Source organism: Sphaerodactylus townsendi, linkage group LG07, assembly GCF_021028975.2.
Source record: "Sphaerodactylus townsendi isolate TG3544 linkage group LG07, MPM_Stown_v2.3, whole genome shotgun sequence".
In the NCBI taxonomy this organism is placed as follows: Eukaryota; Metazoa; Chordata; class Lepidosauria; order Squamata; family Sphaerodactylidae; genus Sphaerodactylus; species Sphaerodactylus townsendi.
In genome coordinates, this window is record NC_059431.1 from 32,183,875 (window position 1) to 32,206,709 (window position 22,835).

The 22,835-nt window shown below is 44.6% G+C and overlaps 1 pseudogene; it reads left to right on the forward strand.

Annotated features, from left to right (window-relative positions):
* Positions 1 to 4,018: 4,018 nt before the first annotated feature.
* Positions 4,019 to 18,684, forward strand: LOC125436969 (annotated as a pseudogene).
* The last annotated feature ends 4,151 nt before the right edge of the window (positions 18,685 to 22,835 follow it).

Sequence of the window (22,835 nt, forward strand, 5' to 3'; positions counted from 1 at the left end):
AGGCCTCTAATTACTCACATAATATGCTTCGAAGTAGTTTAACTGTGCAGGCCTAGGCAGAGTTTAAATTCATTGAAGTCAATGTTCTTTTAAATTCATTGAAGTCAATATTTCTAGAAGAGTATCAATCTGTTTAAGATTGCAGCGTTACTTGGCTAGCCCACAGGCACACAACTAGAGAGAGGCAGTAAAGGTTCTGTTCTCCCTTGCTTTCTGTCCTCATGCACAGTACAGTTCTAAACAGAGGTAATCCTTTCAGCCCATTGACTTCAATAGACATAAAAAGGTGTAATTCTGCTTAGAAGTGCACTGTAAATCTCCCAGCAGGGTAATATTTGACTGTTGGTTTAGTTTTTTTAAAAAGGCCATCTTCCATCATTTCTCTATACTATAGCCTGAGGTGGCTTAGAGACATGACCACAGATCATATAATACAAGAAAAACAACACATAAAGATCACAAAGTACTGTGGCAAAAAAAAATTAAATCCAGTTTAAAAACCTTTCTATTATGAAAAAGCACATTTAAAAATAATAGTTTTACAAGTCTTATGAAATGACAAATTATATCAGGACATTATGTGACAAATTATATCAGGCAATCTATGCCATAGGGACAGTAAGGGAATACATTTGGGCATATACCTCCACACTGTGAGATGGGACTGAGAGGAAAAATTGCTGTGAGAAGCACTATTTGTATAAAGCATGTCATTTCTTCAGATTTTAAAGAAATGGGTTTTAAATGGATTTAAAGTTTTAAACCAGTACTTCAAATCAGCAGCAAATCAGAAGCTGCTGTAACTCCACATGATGATGGTACCTTAGAAGAAAAGGAGTGGTCACATTTTGTGCTAAATGAAGCTTCCAGATTTACCTCCGGGTGGCATATTGTACAGTATGGTGCAATGATCCAGTCTAGAGATTACAGACATTTGGTTCAAAATGGCTACATCAACAGAGTCTAGAAGTTTCCAAATCAGTTGTAGATTTAAAAAGTGGTCCGGGCAAGAGTTCCAGTCAATTTTCTCAGCTTTTATCTGAGCCTCTAATGATAACTTATCCAAAATTGGCAAATGAAACTCCTCCAAAATGTTGCCTTTTTAACCACTGTCACTTCCATCTTGTTACCCTTCCTGAGCTTGACTAGAGCTTCAAGACACTGAATCAGGATAAAGACAGCTGTTTCTGAAGGTGTGCTGATGACTCCAAACTCCAGAATTCCAGCTGATCGCATTTGATACTGATGAGAGTACCAAACTTTGGGGGACTCCATGTTTCACTTGAAATTGCCTTGTATGAAGTCAGACCCACGTGTGTAGGGGGGAAAAATGGTGCCCAGGGCAAAATGGCACCTGGGCCTCGCCCCCCTTCAGGGCCTGGCTGCCGGGGCCTGGCTGGTGGGGGAAGGGGGAGGGGTGTGCAAGTGATTTCTGCCCCCACATGACCCAATGGCATATGCCCAGGGCAGGGCACCCCACTCCTCATTATTGCTATGCCACTGGTCAGACCACGATCAACTCCCATCAACTCAGTATTATCTGCTCTGAATGGCAGCAATTCTACATGATTTCAAGAAGAAAAATATATTTCTCAGCACTTTAAGCAGCGATGCTGGTGACTGAACCTGGGAACCCCTGCACCCAAATCATATCCTCTACCACTGAATATGTCTTCTCTTATTTTAGACACATGTTGAACAGTGCTATCCTAAATATAGTTAACCCCTTTTAAGCCCACTGACTTCAATAAACAATCCTAAACATTTGTAATTATGCTGCAGTTATTCTAACATAAAAATGAAATATTACACTATTTAACATTTTTAAAAATTATACAGATACTATATTGCTGTTGGTCCACTTGGTGCCCCGTCTCTTGTGCTTTGGGGCTGTACCCATAATAGTTATGATACAAGATCTGAGGAATGATAAAGATTAAGTAAAGGAAGCTGGTATGTGTGTGTTTTTTCTTGCTCTGAGTGCCTTCACTTAGGAGAGAGGAAAGCCGTTCCATCAGGGCTTAATTTGCAGATTAACATGCCCGATAGGGGAGTAGCAGTTAGCTATACTGCAGTTTCTTTAAGCAGGCTGTGTTCGGTCAAGTAACAATAGGTGAGGAAGAGAAGTGAGAATTCACTCAAGCTTTTAAATTAGAGTAGCCAGCCCTGAGTTGAAAAATACCTGGAGCTTTTTGAGATGCAGCCTGATGAAGGCAGGGTTTGAGGAGGAGAGGAACTTCAATCGTGTATAATGTCATAACGTCCACCTTCCAAAAGTGGCCAATTTCTTTAAGTGCAGCAATCTGTCACCTGGAGGTCAAGGATAATCCCAGGAAATCTCCAGCCACCATGTGGAGATATGCAACCCTATTCTAGTTTGAGACAAGTGTTTTGCACATCTATCATTGGTGTTACTAGGATACGCAAGCTTTTAAAGTGCATGAGCAGGGCTATCTAGGGCTATTCTTACCATAAAATCACATGGCACAGTTGGACAGTGAGTTTTAGAGAGGGGTAATATGTTCCCTGCTTGCATCCCAACAACAATTTTTCCACTTTAAAGGGATGCGGTGTTTCAGTTCTCCAATATCTACACTGAGCTATGAAGTAAAGATGTCAAAGTTAACCTCGCGAGTATGCAGAAACATTGCTGCTGATAGAACTTCATAATGTCTTGCTGTCAGTTTTACAGATTTAACTACAATGCAAAGGATATGTTTCAATAAGACAGATCCAAAAAAGTCTATTTGTGAAAGTTTTGTTCTCAAGCTCTTCCCTTTGTATGGATTATTTCTACATCTGTAGTCTTCTCTTCTCTCTAAGCACATAGAGCTGCCTCACCTTTGCAACAATCCTATGAGATATGTTAATTGTGACAGGGATGTGTTAAACCAATGTCACACCTGAGTGCTTTCACAGTCTAAACAACTTTTTTTCCTTTCTGATCAGTCCCTGCCAGAACACTGTCTCTATTAATTCTTCATCCTCCAATCACCACCCTAATTCTGTGGCTTTTTGTTAGCCAGAATACTGTTCTTTCTATGCAGAAAACATAAGCTTGATGGATCTTTTCTGCCAAGACATGTGGGTCAATTCACTCTCCATCTTAGATCAGACATGTATCATGTATGCTCTTTCAAAAGGAAATCCTTAGCTATTTCAAAAGACAAAACACTGATGAACTTGCTAAGTGCTCAGCAAATGACTGAGTTCAGACTTCAGATCTGAGCAAGCAGAATGCTAACAGATAGTCAAGCTATTGCTGAACACAAATGTCTCTCCCCAGTCTGACTGTCCTGCACACAGGGTACAACGAGAGAAACACTGTATTGTTGAAGGCTTTCACGGCCGGAATCACTGGGGTGCTGTCTGGTTTCTGGGCTGTATGGCCGTGTTCTAGCAGCATTGTCTCCTGACATTTCGCCTGCATCTGTGGCTGGCATCTGTGGCTGGCATCCTCTGAAGATGCCAGCCACAGAAGCAGGCAAAACGTCAGGAGAGAATGCTGCTAGAACATGGCCATACAGCCCGGAAACCAGACAGCACCCCAGAGAAACACTGTTTGCCAATTCTTTAAAAGAGCTGCAAACAGGGTAAAGTCTTCCTCCATCTTAGTGCTAATGGCAACCATATTTCCTGCTATTGCTCTGCCTCATTTCCCCTTCAATCACACTGCATTTTGCCAAAGCACAAATAGGAAAAGTTCAGCTTCATGATAAAGTCATGCCCTTTTACAGAACAGTACAGTACAGTGCCTTTATTGTACAGTAAAACATGCACAAGCACTTCTTGAGGGGATCACCAGTGCAGGAATTGGATGCCTTTGCTACCACAGTTCTGATGAGTGAAGATGGACAGGCCAGGCAAGTGGCAGAGGAAGCATTGTAGGAAGGTCTGCTCCCAAGGGGCCCCATGAAGAACCAAGGGAGGAACTTGTCTGGATCCTTCCTCTGACTTAATGTTGTCATAGCCCAAGATTACCAGAACAGTAGAAGCCAATGGAACTGGAAGGAGGTGAATGAACCATGAGGCCACCCCTGGGAAGAGACTGGAAGAGATCTATATTCAGCAGAAAGAGAGAGTTCTGCTTATGGTCAGGAAGATAGGATCAAATGTAACTGGCAGTGTCGATAAATTTTTGTGGATGTATGCAGGATGTAGTAGCTAGCTTCCTCAGCATTCTGTTGATCAGGGTACTGCAGATGGGATAATGGTGTTTTCCAGATGGAAGTTGGAAGACCAGAGGCATAAAAGAAGGGCTGTCTCAGCAATATGGAACTGGTGTTGGTAAAATGAGGCTCACTGAGATCAAGAAAGATGGCTGGACATTCATGAACTCCTTTGCCCTTTCCTGATCCCCATCCCTCACCCATGGTAGCCTTCCTTCCTTCCTCTCCCTCTTCAATTTCTTGTTATCTTGCTGTCTGAATGCATCTCATAGCATGCTTATGGCATTTATATCCTGTTGGTGACTCTGCTGGATTGTGTTAATTAAAGATAACTCCAGGAATGCACTTGTGGTTGGCTCAGAAAAGGTAGACTCTGATTGGATAAAAGGAAGAAAACAATGACCAATGGCAACATTCCTCAACCCCACTATCTCACCTACTTGTTTTTAATTTTGTGTTTTTAAGAATTATTGCTGACATTCTTCTACTCAAAGCCTTCAAGTGTTGGGGCTTATGTTGCTCATATTTGTGTGCTATGAAGATTACTGTATCCTACTTCACAGGGATGTTGAAAGATTTGCTAAGGTTTATGTGAAGCATTTTCAGAATAAGTATAAAAATGTCAGGCATCATTAGTGGTCAAAAACTGAAATGTTGAATATTTTGTAGTCTTTTGTAATCTTTGCAAGTGTTGTTGAAAGTAAGTCCTCTTGTGTCAGATATTTGGACAGGGGAGCCATTTCAGTGCCCTGGGTGCCATTTTCTGTGATACGCCCCTGAGCATTTAAGAGTTAACTTTTGTATCATTGTGAGGCTGGAGTTGATTGTTCTAATGTGTTTTTTAAATTATTTTTAAATATTTTGTAGGCCACCTTGAGTTTTTTGTGGGGATAAAGGTGGAATAGAAGTCTTTCAAATAAATGAAGACTCCAGGTGCCTTGTAAACAATTGTCAACAAACCTGTTTCTCCCTACCTGACTGTTTTTTTGAAGAAAAAATGGAGTTGCTGTAAATGTGTATCTTGAGGACACAAATGGATGGTTTTATTGAAATATTGGAGTGGGGCGGGGGGATGAAAACCTAACAGGCACAAGAGATAAATTCTTTATTCCAAAGTATATACCCCAATGTATTCTGCATAATGAGTTGGGAGATTCAAATGATCTCGGTAAATTTACTCTGAAAAGAACCACTCAAGGTTGCCAGAATTAACTGATGGTTTACTTTATTGTGATTTTTATCCTACCCTACTCTAGCCAAGGCTAGGTTCAGTGCAGCTCTCAACCAGGTATAACATGCACAATTCAATATACAATATAGATTAATATAATACAATAAAATAGTTAAAAAGCAAATTAACATTCTGCATTTTCCAGGTGAAGAGCTAATCATTTGAAAAGCACAAGTTTCTGTGTGTTTGTATCTCCTGCACCTGTTAAGTTTTTCACTTCTCCCATTCTGTGGTGTGTTTACCACATAGGCAGTAAACAATAAGTAACTAAAACACCTGATAAAATGCCATAAGCATCCCAGTTGAAGCAATAACAATATTTAACACTTAGATACCATTTTAAAGTGTCAAAGCACTCTGCATGAATTATCTCAGTGACATATGTTCCAACTGTCTCAATTTACCCCTGACAGTGCTGATTTTCTAGCATGTCTCTGATAGATCACTGTCTCTTGTCAGAAGATATGGCCAGAAATATATGGGAACAGATGCTAGTCCTGACCCAAAAGATCATGGAGGATGTTAATGCAAACCAGAGGCAAAGCTGACTGACAGTGCAATCCTAAGGGAGAGGAGGGAACAAATGTTCTCAGGGAGGTGGCTGAGTTTCATTCCAGGAAAAGAGCTCAGTTCTCCAGTGCCAGCCCCCAGTGCTGCTCCTCTGCTCTTAAGCCCCATCGCAGCTCCATAGCAGCCATCTTTCATTATAACAGAAGCATAGGTGCCTGCACCAGTTTGATTGAGGCTTTCATTGTCTGGGATCAAGGCTACATTTAGTCAGCTGTACAGAATAGAGGGGGAAATGATCCAACTTCGATACAAAGTTAGGTACCCAAAAGACTGGGTGAAATAAAATCAAATTAAACCATGAAATATTTTTATTACTAAGCACACCTACAAATAGTTTCTGCCCATCAGTTCTAGTCCTGCCTCCTGGAGCAATAAAGAATAAGTCTGCATCACCTTCTACATGACAGCAGGGGTGTACCTGCCAAAAAAACATGCGGTAACCCATGTCCCCGGGCACCACCTATCTGGTCATGTGGGGGTGCAAGATGGCCCCCCACAGACCGAAGCCTTCTGCAGGCCCACCGGGCACCCCTTGGTTCAGTCCTGCAAGAGGCTGAAGACAAGGCAGCAGGGCCAATGCTGATGGAGGTTGAAGGGGGGCTTGCCATGACCCACCAGCTGCTGCCACCCCCCTCTCAACCTCCATCAGCTCCAGCCCTGCTGCTTCCTAAGGTGAGGCAGCAGGGCCATCCCCCCAACTGCTGCCATCCCCCAGCTGCTGCCACCCCCTATGGATTGCAGTGATCCCCCCACCAACATTGTATTTATTTATTTTTATTTATTTTTTATTTATAATTACATTTGTATACTGCCCCATCCCCTGAGGGCTCTGGGCGGTGAACAACAAAATAATATTCCAGAAACAATAATAACAATAAATAATCAATATAAATATACATATTTAAAACATGAAACTACATTTAAGGCAGCAATGGGCGGGGGATTAGAAAATCCTTTAGCATCATCCTCTCCCTCTATTGTACCTCTAATGGTACAATAATAGAATCATAAAGCTGGAAGAGACCACCAGAACCATCATGTCCAACCCCCACTACAGTCTTATAGTATAACACCTTCCTCATTAACTTTTGTGCTGTTACATTTCAGTATTCCTGCTTATTAAGACTACTATTTGTGTTTCCTTAGCACCCTTTTCTTCTTTGATGAGGACCAGGAATTCAGCAAACTACAGTTCCTTTGCTGCTGCCTAGTCAGTTTTGGTGAAAATTGTAGATCTGGCAAGGATTGGTTCCTTATTTCCTAATTCCTTTCAATTACTCCCCGGTGATTATTCTACTTTGTTCCAGCAAATTATGTTTGGTTACAATAAGTCCTTTACAATGGCATCAGGTCCAGCTGCTGCTTTATTTTAATCCTTGGTTATTTCAGTTTATGGGACAGTTTAGCAAGTTGGGAATTCAGTGCATCTCTGCTGCTTCATTGAATCTCAACGTTGTGGGTCTCCTTGCAATCAGTCCTAGGTATTACCATTAACAATCTTCATGACATTTGGTAAAAAATTCTGTAGTTCCCAAAACTGTTAGAAATGTTATTCTATATTTATCGGTTGCTTCACTGTGCTGGAATATGAAAGTATCTGGTTTTTGTTCTTTCCAAGTGGTTAGCACAATTCCTAAATCAGTATATGTTATTTAACATCAAACCCATTTACTCACAAGCGTGCACTCAGCAGAGATTCCTGCATTTCTGATAAGTATGTCTGTGTATACATGTCTGATAACATCTTTTGTAAAACTGATACTATAGCACAGGAAATATGAGGACAAGCTGGCATACTGTGCTGCAAAAAAGAGAGACTTACTCAGATTTAAGCCAATCCAGACCATTATGTCTATCAGATACAAGCATGATAAAGAACTTCTATGTTACTTCTCCACCAGAACCATGACAAAATTATAACTGTACAGGCTGGCATGCCATCAATACTGATGGAAAGAGCCATTGCTTAAGGGCCATTTTCCCCTCAATTTAATGGTTACAAAATACAAGCAGCTTACTATTAACAGCATCTAATTACACAATACAATTTTACAAGCTTTTCATAGTATTCTAACACCTACAAATGCTTAAAGAAAATGTGGCCATGTGTTCTATGGAGGAAGAGTAATAAATAACAAAGAGGGGGGAAATAAACCCACCACAGATGTCTGCTCCCAACCAGGTAATCATCCATTGTTATATAACTACTCACATATGATATGATATTTATTGTAGTTAGAATGATATTCTGTGTTCATTGATGTTATGTTTTTGCTTTGTTATTTAATGTTATGCTATTGATATTGTCATTTTGCAGCTGCTGTTCACTGCCCTGAGCCTTTACTGTGATCACTACAAAGAATGTTTTAATGTCAAAAATCAAGTATTTGTAGTGTTAGTTCTTTTGGTTGGTTTTTTTTGCAGTCAAGTCACAGCTGACCTACAGCAACCCTGTAGAGTTTTCAAGGCAAGAGACAATTGGAAGTGGTTTACCATTGCCTGGTTCCATGTCAGAACCCTGGTATTCCCATCCAAAAGGAAAACAGTACTCAACCAAGGGGAAATGGAACAGATGTAAGGAACCTCAAAGGACTCGAAACAAAGTAACTGAGTTCAGTTCGTTTATTTCATAAACTTCAATGATCGCAATACACGGAATGCGGATTCTGACTTTCCCGGGCTTAAGGTGTCGCTTTTACGGACCCTTCAGCCACCTCCCCCAAACGTCCCAGCAGAATTCCCACGACAGGATAGAAACAAGCTTCAAACACACAAGATAACTACAGCAAGGTTAAGGCCAGAACCACCCCGGGCACGAAGCCCAGAATGAGGAATGCGCCAAGGACAGGCAGAAAGAGCAGAAACTAACCCCCACCCTTACAACAGAAGATGCAGTAGGGGAAATTCAGCACAGAATAAATGAAGAGGTAGTATAGGAATACCTGACTAGTTTAAATGAATGGAAATCACCAGGGCCTTATAAACTACATCATATGATATGATAAGACTGGCAGAAGTAACCTCAGAACCATTTGCAGTAATCTTGAATTCCTGGAGAACAGGAGAAGTACTAGCAGACTGGAGGTAGGCTAATGTTGTTCCCATCTTCAAAAAAGCGGGGGAGGACCCAAACAATCACTGCCTGGTCAGCCTGAAAGATTCTAGAGCAAACTGTTAAACAGATAGTCTGTAAGAACTTAGAAGGGAATGTCATGATCACTAAAAATTGACATGGGTTATTCAAAAACAAGTCATGCCACACTAATCTTATTTCTTTTTTGATAGAGTGACAAGTTGGGAATGCTGTGAACATAGCATACCTTGACTTCAGTAAGGCCTTTGACAAGGTCCTCCATCACATTTTTTACAAGCAAGTTGGTAAAATGTGGGGTAGACAATGCTACTGTTCAATGGATTTGGAATTGGCTGACTGGCCAAACCCAAAGATTTGGGTAATCTGGAGATAGTAACAATTCCAGGAGATCTTGAGGCCCCAAATTTAGATTATCACTAATGGCTCATCTTGATCCTGGAGAGAAGTGAGTAGGGGGGTGCCTCGGGGTTCTGTTCTGGGCCCAGTGCTATTCAATATTTTGTTCAGTGACTTGTATGGTGGAATAGAGGGCATGCTAATTTGCAGATGACGCCAAATTAGGAGGGGTAGCTAATACCCCAGAAAACAGGGTCAGAATTCAAAATGACCTGGACAGATTAGAGAGCTGGGTCAAAACTAACAAAATGAATTTCAACAGAGATAAATGCAAGATACTACAATTAGGCAGAAAAAATGAAATGCACAGATATAGGATGGGGGGCATACGCCTTGACAACAGTACATGTAAAATGGATCTGGGAATTTTAGTAGACCACATGAGTCAGCATGTGGTCTACTATGCAATGCTTTGCATCATCATGCTATGCACCAATGCAATGCTAGACTGCATCAATAGGAGTATAGTGTTTAGGTCTAGGTGTAAAGGTTTCAATGGTGTTGATGGTAAAGTAACCTTGAGTGCATTCCACAGCCCGGGCGATGGGCCAGCTTCATCGGCGGAGACTTTATCTCTGCGCGGGAGATGAGGACTCCGTTCCCATGGGAAGCAGGAAGGGGGATGGGATGAATAGAGTTATAACCTGTGCTTCTGGCGGGAAGTGTCATTCCTGCCACTGCGTGTACTTGAGCTTTCTAAGATGTCTGAATAAACGGTCTTTTTCACCAAAGAGCCTTTTATTTCTGCTTCTATGGAATTCCTTACATTGTGGCAGGAATCCTAATTCATCTATATTCCTAGTGCAGTGGACCTCTGGTGTCTCGGCATGGAGAGGTTGAATGTTGCTGCGGAAGGTGCGGTAGCCCCAAAGAGGAGCTCGACCTTTCCCTTCTGGATCTGGAGGAACCCGGCGGGAGAGCGGGTCGCTGGTGACTCTTTCCCGTCCTGCGTATCAGCACGAGTCTTCCTTTTACTCCCGTTGGAGCGAGGGTGACAGCGACCATGGGGACTTACATGGCAGAGTCGTTTGGTAATCTATGGATGCGGCCTGTGGATGAGATCTCTACCACGTTTTCGTGTGGATTACAAACCTCAGATGCAACCTGTCATGGAGGCGGGCCTGACCACCTTTCATGCGGCAACCCAGGAGTCCATTGAGCGAGTCCTGGGCTCGTATTTTGGTGAGGCTCCCAAAGACCCGCCGTGGCACAGCACTGGGGCCCGTCCGAGAACACTGGGACTAAACCTGGGATTGGGAGGGGTATCTGTACCGTCTTCCAATCGGACCTGATCCCGGGCCAGCGGCCGCACCTGAGGTGCCCGGAGCCACCCGGTGCTTCACGGTGTCTCCGATGTCAGCTTCCAGGCGGCGAAGAGTCGAAGAAAGCCTGCATTCCCAGCCGGATCTGTTCCCTCTCCCATCGAGAGAGGACTGGGATTGAAGTGGGGCTGCGATGCCCAAAGAAGCATGGAACCGTGAGCGCCAGCTATGGGAGGGAGGAGCGGGCACAATTGCAGCAAAAGGCGAAAACCTGCAGAGGGACCGGGAACAGCAACTAGCAAAGAAGTCCAACTTCGAGTTGGACCGTGCCAAGATGTAGCTCCAGCGGCAATATGCGCCAGAATCTGTCAGTCCATGATAGGGTCCTGGAACACTCCAGACTGGATTTACAGCGGCAGCAGCGTTCAGGCCTAACGCAAAGTGAGCTCACTTCGGCTATTAAGCGGAGACGAACTGGCTAAATTGGAGCGAGAAAAAAGCAGCTCTGCATGCGCACCAGGATGCATTGACCCGCAAGGAGGCTGGCTGCATTGGAGAGGGAACCAGGAGGCAGCAGACCAGGAAGCCCCAAGTCGGGTCTATGCTGTTACTAATACTGCCGGCGCCAAGAGCAACGCGTTGCTGGGTCCTGCCACCCAAGCGCCAGCGGTAACACCGGCATTGATTCCACCCCCGATTCCGGCCCCTGTGCAACCGCTGCCCGCCCGGCACCTGCTCAGCCCGTTAGGGGTTACTATAGGCCCCGATACCTGCCACGTTTTGATGGGACCAGCTTCCAAACTTCCCTACTTCATTTTGCAGCTTGATGCCCACATGGAGGACTATGATGATTTATATACCCGGTCTGGCGAAAAAATACGGGACATCGGCTCAGTCCTGGATGGGGCAGCCCGACTGGTTTTGTGACTCTTTTGGATTTACAAGATGAAGACTCCGCCGCGGTGCCTGCATTCCTCAAGCCTTAAGGCGCTTCCAAGATCCGGCGCCCGAAAATGAGGCTATCCGCACCATCAAAACTATCCAGCAGGGCAACCGACCGTTTGCAGAATTTGCCCGTGAATTTAGATGCGGCTCTGCTCGAGCTCCACTCCTGAGTGGCCTGAGCGCGTTAAATCGCGAATACTTCTCGGATGCTGTTGACGGCAAGCTGCGTGAAAGCGGTGTTTTTTAATTCGGGTTCCTCGCACTATTGCTGATTGGATCCAGTTGGGATCCCAGGTAGCGTCTCGCTTGGAATAAAGCCTGCCCTTTCGCCCACCAAGACAAGCCCAGCCGCCCCCACGAATCCACCTCTGGCCGTCGCGAGACTGGGATTAATAATGTCTGTACTGCGGAGGACCAGGTCATCCTAGCCGCCAACTGTCCGAAGAAAGAGCAAAACCAACCGCTCCATACGCCATCTGCCAAAGCCACCACAGAAGTCGGGGCCCGGACGAAGGCTCATCTAAAGCCGGTCATCGAAGGCCAGAGGAGGGAAGCAGCTGTTTGCCTTTCTTCAGCCCCCATGGACATGGGTCCGACTCTAACGCGGTGAGTGAAGGCAGCGCCCCCATTACTGTCCAAGCGTTTCTGGCCAACCCCGCTAAACATACTCGCATTATAGCCTCGGCCCTTGTGGATTCTGGCTGCTCCCATTGTAATCACGACCCCAGGCAGCAGGAAAGACTGGAGTCTGGACCAAATTCCTGGCTAAGCCCATACCATTCACCCAAATGGACCCTCGGGAGCGAAGGACCGGCCAGTTCAAAACACAACCCGGTTCTCCTCCGTTAAGCCGACCATTGGGAGAAAATTAGTTTTATTTTGTTTGGGCATGCCATGGTTATTATTACATGAACCAAAGTTCATTTGGAAAGAAGCGGATCTTAGAATTCACTGACCCTCCCTGCGGTGAACACATGAATTGGGAAACCCAACTTCTACTGACACACCCCTCCCTGGCTTCTTCAGCGATTGCTCGAGATTCTATTGGCATCCCACGGCGATACCATGATCTAGCCAGAGTTTTCAGGGGCAAGAATGCGATCAGTTGCCCCCCATAGAGACACTGACTGCAAAATGGATTTATACAACCAGAGCGCGCTGCCCAAAGGTAGAATCTACCGTATGAGTCCCAATGAGGAGAAGGAACTTCCATGCCTTCTTGGACAAGAACCATCTTCAGCGGGTTCATGCGGCGGGCTACCAAACACACCCTACGCTGCTCCGTTTTGTTTGTAAAGAAAGATGGGTCTTTACGGCTTTGCACAGATTATCGAGGTCTCAATGCAGTCTCCCTGTCCAATAAATATCCTTTGCCTTTGATCAAGGACCTTTTAGATGCACTGGGCAAAGGCATTTTAGTGGACTTGAGAGAAGCTTACTACAGGGTCAGAATTACTGGAGGCTATGAACACTTGACTGCGTTTAACACAAAGTTTGGACAGTTTGAATACTTGATAATGCCATTCGGGTTAAGTGGGGCCCCCGGGGCTTTTATGGCCCTTATCAACGAAGTTCTCCATGATTTATTGTACAAGGGAGTTGTGGTATACTTAGATGACGTTTTAATTTACTCACAAACCATAGAAGAGCATGAAACATTGGTTCGGGAAGTATTGAAACGCTTGCTCGACAACTCTCTCTTTGCCAAACTCTCCAAATGCTGTTTTCACCAGACCTCCATTGACTATTTGGGTTACCGGATCTCGCCCGAGGGCTTGAAAATGGATCCTGCTAAAATTGACGCGGTCCTCCAATGGCCTGCCCCCACCAACCGCAAAGAACTCCAATCTTTTCTTGGTTTTGCTAATTTCTATCGTGACTTTCTTGGTTTACGTTGTTACACCAACTACCACCAGGACAATTGGTCCGTTTATCCGGTTTCTTGGGATGTAATACTCTATTCTGCATTGGTCAGACCTCACCTGGAATACTGCATCCAGTTCTGGGCACCACCGTTCAACAAGTATATTGGCATGCTGGAATGGGTCCAGAAGAGGGTGACCAAAGTAGTAGAAGGTCTGCAATCCATGCTCTGTGAGGAGCATCTTAGGGAGCTAGTTATTTTCAGACTGGAGAAGGTTAAGGGGTGACATAATAGCCATGTCACCCCAGACATAAAAGCCATAAGTACCTAGACATGAATACCCCTAGACATACCCCATAAGTACCTAGACATGAATACCCCTAGACCAGTGGTGGCAAACCTTTGGCACTCCAGATGTTATGGACTACAATTCCCATCAGCCCCTGCCAGCATGGCCATTTGGCCATGCTGGCAGGGGCTGATGGGAATTGTAGTCCATAACATCTGGAGTGCCAAAGGTTTGCCACCACGGCCCTAGACCTTCGGGACCGCATTACCCCATATGTCCCTACTAGGCCTCTGCGTTCAGCAGAGGCCAATTTGCTGGTAGTCCCTGGCCCCTCAATGATGCAGCTGGCCTCCATGCAGGCCAGGACTTTTACAGCCCTGGCCCCTGCCTGGTGGAACACTCTTCCTCCAGCTGTCCAGGCCCTGCGGGATCTTGGTGAGTTTTGCAGGGCCTGCAAGACGGAGTTGTTCCGCCAGGCCTTTGGAGTGTCCAGCCGCTGATATGAGTGCCCCTGGCCCCTCCTATATTTTGGGCCCATTACCATCTATGGGCCCACTCTTTTTCTCCCCTTCTGGGAGAGTCTAACAGGAATTGTTGCGGGCACTGTTGTTAGTCGTTTATTAATTGCTGCATTTTAACTTAAATTATTTACAGTCCATTATGTAATTGTTATTTTATGTTGTTCACCGCCCAGAGCCCTTCGGGGGTTGGGCGGTCTATAAGACTGATAAATAAATAAATAATAATAATAGCCATGAGTACCTAGCTCATAGCTAGGGGGTAAAGAATAGCTGAGGAAAGCAATGGCAAACTACCCCACAAAAACGGCTTGCCTATAAAATCACTGCTTGCAGTGGTACCCCAGGGTCGAACACGACTGAAGGTCAAACTTTACCTTTAATAGCCATGTTTAAATATTGAAGTGATGTCATGTTGAAGATAGAGCAAGCTTGTTTTCTGCGGCTCCAGAGACTAGGTCATGCAGTAATGGATTCAAGGTGCAGGAAAAGAGGTTCTACCTAAACCTTATGAAGAACTTCCAACACTAAGGGCTGTTCAACTGTAGAATACACTGCCTCGGAGGGTGGTGGAGTCCAGTGGTGGGATTCAAATAATTTAACAAACTGTTGCAGTAGTGGGATTCAAATAATGTAACAACTGGTTGTTTACAAGCACCATTTTAACAACCAGTTCTGCCGAAGTGGTGCGAACCTGCTTTATCCCTCCATTGGTGGAGTTTCCTTCTATGGAGGCTTTTAAACAGAGACTGGATAGCCATCTGCAAGGGTGCTTTGATTGTATATTCCTATATGGCAGGGGATTGGACTCGATGGCCCATGTTGTTGCCTCTTCTGCGTCCCCCCCCCACTCACCTCGTCCTCCAGTGTCGGTCTGGAGGGCTTCAGGGACCCGTCCATGCTGCCCTCCAACCTCCAGGTGTCAGAGGGCAGCGTGGGCGGGTCTCAGCAGCCCTCCAGACCGACACTGGAGGACGAGGTGAGTGGGGGGGATGGGAAAGCAGCGCCGCGCCAATAGGAAGGCAGCGCTTTCCAAAAACCTCCCTCAGGAAGGGAGGTGGAAAGCGGTGCCTTCATGCCGCTCGGGGCCGCACAGGATGGTGCTGCTGCGTTGCAGCAGTGCTGCCTGTGCGAACAGCTGCCCAGGGATGCCGTTTTTGCCATCCCTGCGCCACTGTAAATGGCCTGTGCGGAAAGGGCCTATGATTCATACAGTTCTTCCTCCAAAGCAGCCATTTTATACAGGGGAATTGATCTCTGTAATCTGGAGTTAGTAACAATTCCAGGAGATCTTGAAGCCCCAAGAGCAGATCAGCAACCATACCACAACCACGGATCATCCAGAAAGCCAGAATCACTCAATAGAATAGAATAGAATAGAATAGAATAGAATAGAATAGAATAGAATAGAATAGAATAGAATACTTTATTTACGGTCAATGACCAAATATCAGAATCACTGCAAAGCAGTGCCTCTCACCTCTACCTGCATGAGGCAATACAGAAGGACTTGATGAATCATGGTAATAAAATAATTTAAAAAGTACTCATTCTGATTGTCTCCCTTTTGATATAGATGATCGGTTAAAACAGTTTATGTTAAATCCTGACCATTTCTCCTTATCATTGGAGCTGCATTACTGTTACCCACAATATCCCTAATATATCATATGTGACATAGGTTTATCCTGTTGCAGCTTGCAGCATACAATCAAGCCATGCTATGTGACATTATGGATAAGATACCATGAAACATGCTCAATATTATTGTCCAAAGCACTAAAGTAAAGTGCAATGTATTATTGTTTTATTAAATGTGCCAAATTTTCAAAGGAAAAACAATAACAAAGATCTGAATGTATTGTTGAAGGCTTTCATGGCAAGAATCACTAGGATGTTGTGGGTTTTCCGGGTTGTATAGCCATGTTCCAGTAGTATTTTATCCTGCCATTTCACCTGCATCTGTGGCTGGCATCTTCAACGGATCTCTAAAGATGCCAGCCACAGATGCAGGTGAAAGATCAGGAGAAAATACTACTGGAATACGGCCATAGAACCCAGAAGACCCACAAGATAATTAACTGTAGATAATTGTGTTTAGTCTGGAAAGTATTATTTGATTGCGGGGCGGGGGGAGGGGGGGCTGACGATGGATAACTGTGCTGTCTAACATGATGATCCTGACAGCCAAAGTAGGGGAAGAAAGGGCACTTGATTAAACAGAGGGCACAGTGGCTAGGCTGATGCTGAGGAATTCTACAATTAATTACAAATGTGTGGGCTTCCGAGTGCGGTCGCTGTTAAGTTTTAACTTAATGAAGCATTGTGTCATATTCAATTATTATCTACACATCACGGCACTTATTGCTCTGCCGGGAACAAAACAGCAGGTGATTTTAATGCATCTCTCTCAGGGTTTCAGTCCTGACCACTGGTGAATTTTTTAGTCCTAATGGGCTGGATGATCAGAGAGACAGCCTGCAGAGGCCAAAAAATAAAGAAATTGATTTTTTAAAAATTAAGCCCTTGTTGTTTTGATTTGTTCTTTTAAAGCGGTTGCATTTCCCATCCAATGCTCAAGAGAGCTGAAATCAGTTACACCAGTATAATAAAACATAATATCATCAAAGTCAATGGACTGGATTCAATGGCTCCCATCTGCTAACCTCCCTCCAATGAAGAAAGTCACCCTCTCATAAAGAAAGGCTGCCTTTCTCTGTTGGAAGAAGACTTAGCAGAGGGAGCCATTAGATAACAATTTAGCAGAAGGGAGTCATTGGATCCAACCCAATAAGTACAACTCAGCAGTAAGAAGTTAATACAATGAAGGAAAATTAGGGCACTAAAAACACAAAACAATTAATGGAGTGCCTGGGCAATTTAGAAGGTTTTCACCTGGCATCTAAAACTTAACAGGATAGGTTCAAAGGGAATAGCTTTGCCAGCACTGACATTTCTTGTTTCAGGAAGCAACCACCATAATAACAAATTAAGGAAGGGGGAATTGAAGAAGGGAGGCTTGGAGGGATTATTATTATTATTATTATCATCTTTTAAATATAAATTTCTGTATAGACTGCTGGGGCAGGCATGCTTTAAATATTTTAAATAACTGAAACATACATAAAAAATCAATGATTTTTTTTTGAAAAGGGCAAGATACAGTTATACCGAGATGCAGGAATTTAAAATATAGGAAACAAATAGCAGAAATGCAGCCTATTTGACACATCTCCTTGGCAAATTGTTCCCATGATTCTTCAGAGCCTCTTGTGCAGAAATACTTGTTTGACAGTAAGGCTGAAGGAAGGAGAGACACCGCAGGGGCTGTTTAATCATGCACCTTTCTAAATGTGGCCATCCAGCTGCAAATTTGAATGTCCAAATGTATGTAAAGCTCATTTGGGAGCTAAAGGTTTATCAGTGAGAACCACAGAAGTAGCCCTGTGGCCGATATAGCATGTAGGCCTTCGGGACGTGCTTCAGTCATAATAATAAATTGTAATTGCATATGTATGCTTCCGAAATACATGTACCATTTGGCACAATATATTATCAGCAAAACCTGGTATACAGCTGAGGACCATCTCTTCCAACTCCATGTTTCTGTGAGTCTATAACTTGTGCAAGAAACACAGACTCACTGTATTTTGAAGATAGGCTATATAGGACATGATATATTTATGCATATAGGGTGATTTAAATAGGATAATTATAGCCTAATCCAGGAGGCAGGGGAAAAGCACGATTGGGAAGTGATGTGGGCTCAGGCTGATGCATTTGCCCATCCAACCAGCATAGGAGGCACCTAAACCAATGGGGAGGGCAAACAGGGCGGCAGGTGGCCAGTGTACAGCTCCATGGTGCCTGACCTGGAAGAGGTCAGTCTTGGGTGCAGGCCATTTGGGTCAAGTGGGGGGTGGAAAATCAGCCCCAACCCCTTCCTCCCCATGCACCGGCCCTTGTGAAAAGGGGAACCAGCGCTGTGATGGGATTCAAACATTTTAACAACAGGTTCCGATGGTGGTGGGATTCAAATAATGACTGTTTAAAAGTATTACAATATTTTAATATCATTTTTTTGTTTTAAGTATTAAAAATATTAATACTTAATAAAAATATTTTAAGTATTAAAAAGTGATATTTTAAATTTTAACAACAGGTTCCACAGAACCTTTGGAACCCCACTGAATCCCACCTCCATGCCGGCAATGCCCAGCCCGTTCCCCTCTACCCTGGGCAGCACCTCCGGGCCTCCACTAGGCTCAACTGGGGCTGCTGCCCCAGATAAAGAGAATCTGCTTGGCAGCCAGGTGGGTGAAGGAGAACCCAGAGGGACTGCCTAGCTCAACTGCAGACCGCTGCAGCCTCGCCCCCTGGAATGAGGTCTTCTGATGGGCCGCATTCAGAGGCCAGGTGGCTGCCAGCCAAACTTCTCCTGTCGGGACCTAGGATGGGGCCTGCTGGCCTGCTGCCAGCCCCAGGGCCTCCTGCCAGGCTGACAGAGCCCACAACAGAATGGAGGCCGTTGGCAGCCCTTCTGGCTTCCCTGCCTGTGGCCTTGCTGCCCAAGGTGAGTGTGGGGCCACACCCTGGGAGGATTGGAGGGGCCCAGGAGGCTGGCAGAGGCTTTCTCCCTACCCCCCACCAGCCCAAATGGCCAGCCAGGCCCATAGGGGGCCAGCAGAGGCCTTCTCGCCACCCTCTGCTCCAAAACTTCCACTCTCCCCCATTACTAGCCCTCCCTTGGCACCCTCCCCCCACCTCTAGCCATCCCTAGCCACCTTCCCTCACCTTTAGCCACCCCTTGCCACTGTCCCCACCCATAGCCATCCCTTCCCACCCTCCCCACCCTAATACTCACCTTCCAACCTCCAATACACACATTTCCCAATCCCTAACCCTCCCCAATCCCTAACCACACCTACCAACCCTCCCACAACTCCAAAACTCATCTTGCCACCCCCCCACCTTAATAATCACTTCCCAATCCTCCCCCACTTCTAGCCACAACTTCCAACCATTCCCTACCCCAAGCCTCACCTTGCCATCCTCCCCCACTCCAATACTCACCTTCCTACCCTTCCCCACCCTAATACTCATCTTCCAATTCTCTCCCCACTCCTAGCCTCACCTTCCAACCCTCCCCCACCCCAAGCCTTACCTTGCATTCCTGCCCCCACCCCAGGCTTCATCTTTCCACCCTGCCCCACCAGAACCCTCACTTTTCTACCCTCCCCCACCCCAAGCCATTCTTCTCCACCCTCTCCCTATCCTCATCAAGATGAAAGGTGGAGGGAGCCAGAGAGGGCAGCTCCAGAGCCACCCATGGTGTTTGTGTGTGTGTGCGCGTGCGTGCGTGCGTGCGTGTGTGCGTGTAAAACTCAGATTTTGCCCCGGGCTCTATTTTCCCTAGCTACGCCTATGCCTGGCGCAGGCCTCCAAATTACACACTTGAGGGTGGTATAAATCTGTTTTTCCCAATAGGAACTGTTCAGGAATTCTCCAGGTTTTGCTGCCTTCCCACACCACCTGAAAGTCCACTGGAGGTGGACTTTCCCAGTTGCCTCAGCCTCTGGATTGGGCTGTAAAGCATACTAAATAAAATTAAAGTCAGAGACCATGAAAATGCAAAACACAATCTATTCACTGAAGTCACTATGTCAAGAGTAGAGGGATGATTTCTAATTACATCAGATCCCTTTTGTAAAATTCTAAATGGCAGCGTGCACTCTTTTCTCATACCATATAGCTCCCCTTTAAAAGCTTTTAGATCCTCCCAGCCAACAAAGGGCAAAACTGTGAAGATACAGAAAACAAATTTAATGTTATTAATAAGCTTACTCTTCTTTTATATTCTTCTATCCTATTGCAGCCTATTTATGTCCTGTATTCCCTGCAGATAAGCTATCAGTCAGGACCCACAACCTTGAAACCTGAAGGCCCTGAAGACCACTCCCTGCTAGTAAGCTGCACTCCTTACAAGTTTGATTGAGATTGAAAGAGGGGACTAGGAACATGAGGGGCAGTCCAAGAATTAATGCCTCTTTGCATCTTATGGAACTCACAGGCTGTATCTGGAGTTCCTACTAGATACTGCATGGCCAGCATGATATCTACTCTCACCCAGCCCACCCCCATTTTCCCCTGCCACTCCCCCAAGTGGAGCCGAAGGCATCAGGTCTCCCTTCATAGTAGGAGACCAGGTAGTCAAAGTTCCCACTCTGTTATCAGGCATAATGCAGTCAAGCATGAGTTTGGAATTCTCCTCAATTCCCACGTGCACAATGTCCAATTAGTATCAGGATCACAAGGCATCACGGGGCACATAGTAAAAGGGCTTCAGCATGCCCCATGTATCATATTGCGAACCTGAAACAATTCTAGGGGGCTCTATAAGGGAAACAGGATTTGAGGAGAACCTACAATTCACAAGGGACCCTAGATCTAACTTGCGTACTCCACAATCCATATGGATTCAGACCCTGAAGTAGTACAGACAGACTGTTTCTGAGACGTATTGTGGCTTCAGTGAATTATTTCACACATAATTCCTGGCAATAAGATCCAAGTGACCGGCACTTACGGCTCTGCTTATTTCTCAGACACAGTGAAGTGACTGGAACATCCAAAATTACTTTTCCTTTTAACCAATAAATTCTATCTTACAATTTGCTTCTCTGTGCCATCTGTTCAATCACAACTTAAATTATGTTCTCAGAAAGCACCCATCTTTAAAAGCCCAACTAGGTTCCCTTTTTTGGAATGAAATGACAAGTTAGTACTTCTTTGGCTTTGAGCTGCTATTAAGTTGATTTTTCTCCTTTAAGATAACGGAGCCTGAATCTCTATAATCTCCTGTTGTCAAATTGTTAGTGCAACCTCACGCTGTCTCTGCTCTCACTCATAATGAACTGGCGTCCTTTATAATGTAAATTGCTGATTTCAGAGGTTTATGTAACTAAGTAAAAATAGAGTATGAGACAAGGCAAAGTAGATGTCAGTATAGAAGCAGATTTGGGAGGTGGGATTTTTTCCCCCATGTATATGTCATAAATAACTCTGGAGTTTCCATCAAAGATCTTTAATAATTATCTTATTTAAAGTACCCCAAATTGAGCATGTGGTAGTTCTCTGCATGAATTGCTTCAAAATAAATAATTTCAAAGCAGTTTTGCCTTTCTGAGTGAAGGGAGTTTGAAATACAGCGGTACAAGGAATATCAGACTAATTTTATTTACATCAGTTTGGAGGAGCTAGGTGGAAGACTGTGAGAAGGAAGGGAGATTGGGAGGCAGAAATTAACCTGTCAAGCTGTTTTTACTCATACTTGGCATAACTTCTATAAAAATGGCCAAAAGGAGATGTATGCAACCAAGCAAATATCTTGCTGGTCCAGGACCAGAAAGGGATATTTTATTGCGGAACAATTTGCTCCTTGAATGGAGCATTTTCCATTTCTAGGACTCAGCTGAATCGTTCCCTATGACCAGATACAATAAGCTTGGATAGGCAAGGACGTGTACATCAATATGATAGGCCTTTATGCAGCTTGTCAACATCCTCAGGCTTCAATTTGTCCAAGCAACTCTAGTGAGGTTACATTCTAATAACACACTGTAGCCCATTATGCATGGAACACTTTCCTCAGGGCTCTTCATCACACAGTGGGGTTGTAGTGGGATCTCCTCATGTTTCTCTGTTTACATAGGAGAAGGCACCTCACTGTCTGCCATGTGACTTGCCTGCTGAACTCTCTCAGATCTCAGTTCTAACTGCTTTTCCTGGTTAACTCCACCCATCAACTCATTCTTAAAGGTACACATCTCATCACACCCAGTAGTCACAAGAATGCTGGCTTCATTTAAATTGCCGTTATGTCAATATTGTAGCACCTTTTGTTCAAATCAGTTCAGATCAGCATCCAGCATGAGGTGGTGGGCAACAGATCCATACCTGGCAGATGCATTCAGAAAAAAGTGTAAAGTAATGCCCCCGTAGCACAGCACCACCTCCAACTGCTGTTTTTGTGCATAGTGTTTCCCAGTGAATTGTGTATGTGTTTTCATGCTTATGCATACAATAGTGTTCCATGATCATTTTACAAAAATGGTGAGCCTGGGCAAAGCAGTTCCTGTGCCTCATAAAGTTCTGCTCCTCAGTTTATAACATTTAATTTTCTCCAGATAAGTCCTGGTTCCTTTATGAATATTTTGAAAAAGGGATGCTGAAATTAATTAACACAGGGCTCATGTATAAGTGCAGTGTTCTCTGCCTTTCATCACTTTCGTTTAAAAACAGGCCCCCACTCTCCATATGAGGATCCCAGCAACAGAAAAGGGCAGATGAAAGCCTTATTATTGCTACATCTCTTGAGGTACCTGATCTGCAAGAGAAAATATTTAATGGTCTGTAAAAAGAGAACTGTTATCCCCTCCACCAACATTTTGGCAGAGAGATCCCTGGTGCTTAGAGCTATAATTCGTAAGAATTTCAT